The sequence below is a fragment of the Anneissia japonica genome, unplaced genomic scaffold (assembly GCF_011630105.1).
Source record: "Anneissia japonica isolate Jap-2015-1 unplaced genomic scaffold, ASM1163010v1 scaffold11144_len554210_cov170, whole genome shotgun sequence".
Taxonomy (NCBI): Eukaryota; Metazoa; Echinodermata; class Crinoidea; order Comatulida; family Comatulidae; genus Anneissia; species Anneissia japonica.
Genome location: NW_022708762.1, coordinates 518,640 through 526,921, shown reverse-complemented (window position 1 = coordinate 526,921; position 8,282 = coordinate 518,640). Strand labels below are relative to the sequence as shown.

At 33.7% G+C, this 8,282-nt stretch overlaps 1 protein-coding gene and 1 long non-coding RNA gene across 2 annotated transcripts in view; both read left to right on the top strand.

The window, feature by feature from the left end:
* Nucleotides 1-8,282, top strand: part of LOC117106563 (CD109 antigen-like) — a gene marked incomplete at its 5' end in the record, with an annotated part of 46,264 nt that overhangs the window by 26,611 nt on the left and 11,371 nt on the right. The gene's annotated exons all lie outside the window — the stretch shown is intronic.
* The window catches only part of LOC117106570, a 13,002-nt gene continuing 7,314 nt past the window's right edge, over nucleotides 2,595-8,282 (top strand). The window contains exons 1-2 of the long non-coding RNA XR_004445092.1: nucleotides 2,595-3,082; nucleotides 6,135-6,415. This is a non-coding gene — a long non-coding RNA (uncharacterized LOC117106570). The remainder of the gene's footprint in view (nucleotides 3,083-6,134; nucleotides 6,416-8,282) is intronic.

The window sequence follows — 8,282 nt, the reverse complement described above, 5'->3', positions numbered from 1 at the left end:
TACGTAAAATGAACTCACCTGGTTTTCCTAGATAAGGCAATCTAACCCAAATCTTAATCAAGCTATCATCAGTAGGCCTATGTATACATTTAGGTTCATTTAATTTCTTAAGTACATTATTAACAACGTTTAAAGGGTACCCATTCCAAGACATAAACTTTCTGATGTTACTAAGCTCTGTTTGAAGTTTATCAGGAGTACACAATCTGTGGGCTCTAGAAACTAGACTACGAATCCAGGAGATCTTATGGTTCCATTTGAAGCTCTGAGCCCATTGTTAAGCAAAGGGTGTAGTCCTGTCTCTTATACACATCTAGATGTGTATAAGAGACAGCTTCCTACACTGTTGTTAAATTGTAAATCCAGAAAGTGTACTGTGTCACTGTTTTCAAATGATTCAAAAGTAAAATTTATCTGTCTATGAAAAGCATTGAAGTAGCTTAGAATTTGCGGGAAATCATTGGGCTTAGCTAATAGTAGCGTGTCGTCAACAAAACGAGTATAAAACTTAATAGTACCTGATTCAATAAGTTTAGGAACAATAGACTCTTCTAGTTCAGTCATTAAAATATTAGCTAAAACTGGGCCAAGAGGCGAACCCATTGAGACACCATCAGTTTGTTTATAGAATTCATTATTACGTGTAAATACAGTTTTAGTACAGCAATCTCTAAGTAGCTTCCTTAGCGAATTTTTCTTAAGGTTAGTAGATATCAGTTTCTCGTTTGAAATATAGGTTAAATTCCAAGAGCCAAATACAAGTAATAACTGTTATCACGTAGATGAAAATACAGGGTGAAAATCGGTAAGATATACATAGATATACAGTACAGGATTCTGAAGTCATTAAAATCAATGGAAATTTTGTGATATTTTCTTTAATACTGTAGTTCATTCACTTCTACGTAGCAAGTATTGCAAAAGTGTGTTAATGAAATCAGTGGAACTCCTTTCAGTGGCTGATCAAGGAACTATTTGAGACATTTAAGCCGTTTGTTCTGTGCAAAATAATGCCCATTTGCAAGCTAACACTTTTTTTCGGAGAACAGTAGGGGATTTTCTCCTGGTGTGCCCAATCACCACCAGAAGGACCCCAATGGAGATTTGTGTTTGGGCTTTCGTGGGTTATGGGATTGGCCATATAAGTTCTGCCTACTTCAGCCAAAGGAATTTTTCGCGTCTATTTCGTGAATAACTTAACTGAATGAAACGCTATATGCCAGTTTTATGGAGGAGGAACTTATCTCGAAAATGGTGAAATCGTCCATGCCCATGACATCGTTGCAATTCGGCTTGGGTCGAACGATTCCATTATCTTCGAGGTAAGTTCCTGAAAGGAAACTTGCATTTATCTGTTTACCCAGGTTAAGTATCTCACTCATAGACTAACAACATTACTGGTGATTTGTTTAATTAACTTCCCAAAAGGGGAGGCTATTCTTATTTCCTAAGTTCTTCATGTTGTCGTCTTTGTTGGTAATTTGTTTGTTACCACGATAACTAAAGTTTGGTAAGTCCGATTGGTTTTCAAACTTGGCAGAATGCAAGATGGTAATGAGAAGACGGAGCCTATTGTTTTTGGCACGTGTGTATGAATATGCTAATTGTTCATTTTTATAATTAATATTTCACTAATCAGGTAATTTTGGCTAGTTACCACAATAACTAAAGTTTGTTAAGTCTGATTGGATTCAAACTTTCCACAATGCAAGATGGTAATAAGAAAACGGAGCCTATTGATTTTTGGTACCGGTACATGTGTGAATATTCTGATTTTTCATTTGCATAATTAATATTTCACTAAGCAGGTACTTTAGGCTAGTTAAAATGGTAACTAAAGTTTAGAAAGTCCGATTTGTTTCACTAATCAAGAAATTTATGCTAAATACCCACTCCAATAAAAATTGGATTAAGTAATATTTTTTGGCCTTGTCCATAAATCATTTTATTTTAGATTTCACTTTTTTAGAACATGCACAGCGTCACTGATAACTACACCATTGTCGATTAAATGACACTATATTAAAATTCTAACATAACGTAATAATAATGCATATTATTGGTGGAAAGTCTACCAAACTAACCAAACTCTAAATTCAATATTACAACTTTGGCCCATGTGCATTCAATTTAGCATAACATCACCAAATGTTATGCAAGTGGGCAGGACAGGAGATGGAAGGTCGAAAAGAATGATTCATTATTTTTAGATTGGCCTTCCTCGTCCATTAAGTTGTCGCTTTCTTCTTGTTGAAGATTCTGCAACTGTCTACAAAGTCATGCCTGTCTGTGTTTGCCACCTTGAAACAATGTTGATAAATTTAAACAAAAGATTTTATAAAACAGATAGGCCTACTTACAATTCCCATTGAAACTTTTTCTTGTCAAGTACAACTGTAACAACGCCTTCGATGATCAACAAAACGTTTAGCAATATAAGCAACCAATATAAGTTATCACCAGTGAGTTCTACGACCCGCCAAATACACAGAATAGCATGGGTTAAAAACAACGCTCGAGCTACGGCTAACAATATAATGCACTGTTAATTCTGAGGAGTTATTTTAACTCCCCCTGTGGGGTAGTTATAACCCCCAAAGGGGGAGTTATTTTTTGGGAGTTATTTTAACTCCTTAAATGGTATTAAAGTAACTCCTTAGGGGAGTAAACCTTAAGTTTACTCTCATTTCACTCCAAACTTATACAAGGTTATAATGTTGGAGTAATTTTTACTCCAGTATTTGGGTTGTTGGAGTTAATTTAACTTCATGTTTAGAGTAAAACAAGCAGAGTTAAAATAACCCATCCACAGAGAGTCAAATTGATCCTATCGCATGAATTATAGCAGAGTTAAATTAACCCATCCACAGAGAGCAAAGTTGATCCTATCGCAATGCATAATGGCAGAGTTAAAATAACCCATCTATCAGAGAGTTAAATTGATCCTATCACAAAGCATTATGGGAGAGCCCGCGTTATTCGAAGAAAAAAGTTTAGTTTCACCATTTTCTGTGTCTCGATGTTGAAAGAAAATGAAGAGTTTAATTGATTTTTTTCGTTTTTTATTGGAATGTGTTTGAAGGTATGTACAATAACATAGTATTCTTCTGAATATTCACGTTAAATTATTTTACTCTGATTTAGGGCAACATTCTGTGTAGAAAGGGGCCTGGCCTAGGCCCAGCTAGCTATGCCAGACTGTTGTTGTAGCCTAGCCTACTAGTACCGTAGTATAGTAGTAGTGGCCTGTGCGGAGAATTGCCTATATCCGCCGCGCAAAAATGTGGCATAGGGCCTAGGCCTAGAAGAAATCCGTCGGCGCATTTCGAAAAATGAGTTCCGTGCAGATTTTGCCAAAAATTAGGCTTTTGACCAAACCTAGGCCCTATAGCCTACTAGGCCTAATAATATAATTAATATAGCCTAGTATATAGTAGGCTTGGCCTGAGTTCCTAACCAATGAGCCTAAAATAGTAAAAATAAAAGTATAAAAACGGATTATGACCGGTTGAGCCGCCGACAAGTTGAGCCGCCGGTCATTTCTATGGAACGCCAAGCACGTCTCTCAGTGAATGTAGTGCGTTAATTGCGGCGTATTTCAATTAACTTATTCGTTCTTGGTACTGTACTGACACTGTTGTTTGGGATGTATTTCAGTTTATTTACTCAATTATTTCAATTTATTTAAAGCCCCATTCCCGGCAAAATTTCACTAAAAATGACTTTTTTTAGAAAATATGCATTTGCATTACTCCAATTATTATAAATCATGGAAAAATATTGGCTCTCAGTCAGAATCAGTTTTTTTTTTTTTTTTAACAAATTTGAAATAATTCCTATGAAATATTATATTTCACAAGTGTCAATACTAGCAACGGAAAATATCATGTCGGCCGTTTTTATGTGTGATAACAGAACCTAAAATTGAGGTAAGGCTAGGCCTAGCCTGCAGCGTTGGATAGGCTAATGTTTTCGGCGCCTACGATATTTCTTCTCACGACCTATCGCAAAATCAACATGAAAAATTCATCCGCATTTATTTTTTGTGTGGAACACAAAAAATCAAATTTCAGTCTTATTTTACATTTTTTTTTTTCATTCTTAGGAATGTCTAAATTCAGTTAAACTAGCAATTCCGTATTATATTTATAAATCTTTATAACATTATACAAAAATTAGATTTTTCTTAAAAATTGAAATTTTGCCGGGAATGGGGCTTTAATACTCGGTTTTTGCACTGATTTATTAAATATTTTTGGGATGTATTTCAATTTATTTACTTGTTCTTTCTATCGTTTTAATTTAAATTTTGTGAGTATTTGCTCAGTCAGCTTGCCATATAGTAAAAAAAAAACTCTATACATACTTATCATTTATTATATATAAGTTTAACAAATAGTACAAAAATAAAAAGTATATAAATTACAAAACCATAGTAAATACTGTATATTAACATAGGCCTAACACATTTAAATTTATTGTTTATAGTCATCTGTCTAATTCAGTCGGCTTGCCAGATAGGTAAAAAAAAAAAACTCCATACATTCTTATCATTTATTATATATAATGGTATATAATAAATATAATTTAATTAAATAATTTAACAAAATAGTACAAATAACGAATAAGTTAATTGAAATACGCTGCAAACAAAATGTAAAAAATAATCAAGTTATTACATTTTAATACGATTTTGCATGAATAATAAATAATAAATTTAAATGTGTTAGGCCTATGTTATTATACAGTATTTACTATGGTTTTATAATTTATATACTGTATTTTTATTTTTGTACTATTTGTTAGACTTATATATAATAAGTAATTTAATTAAATAATTTAACAAAATAGTACAAATAACGAATAAGTTAATTGAAATACGCCGCAAGCCAAACGTAAATAAACACATTTTTCATACGATTTTGCAATTATACAACTTCATATATTTTTATAAAAATGTAGTACATGAATATATTAAAATTCTAATTTTCAATTACACAATTATACATCACGAACGGCAATATGAGCAAATCAACGACTGACAAGACTGTGGGATGAATATGTAGCTGGTATCCGGGGGGTTCATTCACTGATGACATCGGCAAGCCGACTACATTCACTGAGAGACGCACTACATTCACTGAGAGACGCGCTTGGCGTTCCATAGAAATTACCGGCGGGTCAACTTGTCGGCGGCTCAACCGGTCATATCCCCCTAAAACGATGCAATTATTTTTAATTATGCAGCAATTTACGATTCCGCGCACCTATTTTCTAGCGATTTTCATCGCAATTTGAGCTGATTTTTGAGATACTCGGCCTATGCCTATCCTAGGCTCTAGCCTCTGCGCAATTAAAAAATCTTTGCAGTAGTACTATCGTATTAAGTATGGCCTAGGGCCTAGGCCCCCTAGGCCTGTACTGGCTAGGGGTACTAGGCCTACTCCTAGGCTAGGCCTAGGTAGTTCTACTATACTCTAGCAGGCCTAGGCTAGATGCCCTAGGTTACTACAAACAATCTAAAAAAAATATACCCTCAGGCCAAGGGCTAGGCGTAGCCTATGCCTACTGTCTGTTGTAGGGCGCAAGGGTAGTCCTAATTTCATAATTATATAATAATATTAATTAGGCCATTGCTAGGCCAGAGGCCTATATCTTAATTATATTTCATTAATTTATATTTTTCCAAATGTAAATTCTTTAAAGTTAAAACGTTTTAAATTAATTTTTAAAATTGATGATATATTTTGCTACATATTTATTTTTTGTATTTCACTAACTTTTAGGTAATTGGTTTTTGTTTTTAATTTTGTTTTATTATAATAAAGGCCTATTATAATTTACATTATTTATAATATTTTATTTACACAAGGCTAAACCTTTTTTTATACAAGTTTTTAGCAACCCACTGCTCGCTAAAATGATGATTTTGAATAAAAATGAAATTTTTGGCTAATTAGCACACTTGCCATCAAAAGTAGAAATTTCAGAGGAATTAAAAAAAATAAAAGTTTTTCTATATTTTTATTACTGTATGCCCACCGCTGCCTTAAAATAAGAATTACATATTTCTATTCCTAATTATGAGAACATTAACTTTCATTCTTGAATTAGATTTTTGAATGTTATTTTAGAGTTCTTGGCAGTCAGCCATCAAAAATCATTTCAAGAATATCATGAAAACTGAACGAGTTGCTGCTAGAAATGGAACTGGAGGTGCAGCAGTGGTAAAACCAGAGATAAAAAAGAAAATGTAAGGTAGTAGAAACAGAGGATGACAAAGGTCAAAGTTGATTTACCAAAATTATGCGTTAATCAGCAACCTATGGTTTCCAGCGGAGAAATATCTTTGAAAATCCTTTTTCATTAATTAAACATCATGGAGGGATATCCCGCACTCCAGTTGGTGTCAGAGGTATGTACACTAATCCAAGGTAGGGTTTTGTGTTTAATTTTGTTTTTAATAAAGGCCTATTATAAGGCCCCGTAAAAAAAATTTAGTTTATCACCCTATCCCAGTATAAAAACTGATGAGGCAGGGATTGTTTTTTTCTGCCAACCGTCCCATCAGCGTTCGCTGGTACATTTGGTTAAGGACAAACACATAAAAAGTCACAAGAACGGACTCAAATTTACAAAGAAAACATGTTTTTATTGTCCAGTAACACATTTTGCTAAAATACAGTACAGTTTCTAAATATGAAAAGTGAGAATTCATAAATACATCTGGCAAGGTATAAAAGTGTATAGAAAATGAAGAAATTATTGACCCTCTTTTTACATCTGCTGTCATTGCAAGTGATATGCTTTGGTAAGTTTATTATTGCATTATGTATTTTGAAAGAATGAATTAAGGAAATATACATATATTGAACTTGAATGGATATGTCTACCTTCTTCGTGGGACCAAATTTTGCAACAACCTGTGATGAAAAAAATTACAAAACAGTGTGACAAAAAAAACTGATGTAAAAACAAATGAATGTCATGACTGGATGACAAAAATAAACTCCCTAGGTAGTGCTAGGCCCTAGGCCTAGACAGACCTGCTGGGTTAGGCCTACTCTAGACCCCTCTCCCCTCTAGTAAGCCAGGCTAGCGTAAGCCTACTTGCTTGATACATTTCGATATTCTTGCTTCTCAAAGGACAATTTTTAAATTAAACCTCAACATTTACAAATCTTAGGCCTATACCAAACTGATTTTCTTAACATGTGTAGGCCTGTGCGACCGTTTCCATTCCAGGCTTGGTAGACGGGGCCTAACTAGACCGCTGCCTCACTGCCACTGACCCATTCAAATACACTAGCCTATACCTACTAGTTAGGCCTATGACAAGGGTGATTCATGACAAGCACAGTTAGCAATACGTACCGTCGTAAAATCTTCTCTCTCATATGTCTCCTCCTTCTCCAATCTCACCCGATTTGAAAGCATCAAACAATTCATTATAACGGTGGTATCGCTGGGGATATTTTTTGCGAACCAGCCCTTCAAAACATGTATTCCCCTCTTTATTTGCATTACAATTTTAGGCAGTGTGTGACCAGCGCAAAAATGACATTCTGCTAGGGGGAAGCAAAAAATTCTGCTAAATCATCCCACACTGTCTATTACACTATATTACACTTCAAAATGCTGATGAGCGGGAGAGAGGTGGGTAGGTAACAATTGATGACTGAATAAGCAAATAAAAATAAATAAATAAATCAAAATAAAAAATAAAAAAATCAATTAATTTCAGCTTTTTTTTGTTGTTGTTGTAAATGACCAAATAAATAATGAAGTGAAGTGAAATTTATAACAAAAAATTTTTTTTTTTAAATTTAAAAAATCAAATAAAAAAATGTATTGTAGGAGTTGATAAGTAAACCACACCGCTCCTACCGCTCCAATCTAATTTAAAATAGAAAATGGCATTAAAAATAGATCCATGCTCTGACACATTTTGGGACCGTGTACTGTAAGTAGGCCTATTTCTTACAGATTTTTTGGATGTGTTACATACAATTCATATGATGCTATAGGCCTAAACTATTAACTATAAACTGTCTTTATCTTATTTAAGATATTTTAGTCTATAGGGTTTTGTTTGAATTATAGAAATCTAAATTACATGAATTATTTTGCTCACAATTTGTCACTGTTTAAAATAGGAAATAAATGTTTTGACACATCTCCTCTCAATCTCACTCTGAATAATACTTTCTTCACACACAAATTGAATTACGACTAATTAAACATAACTATACCCACAAAATATGATATCAATATATAATTTA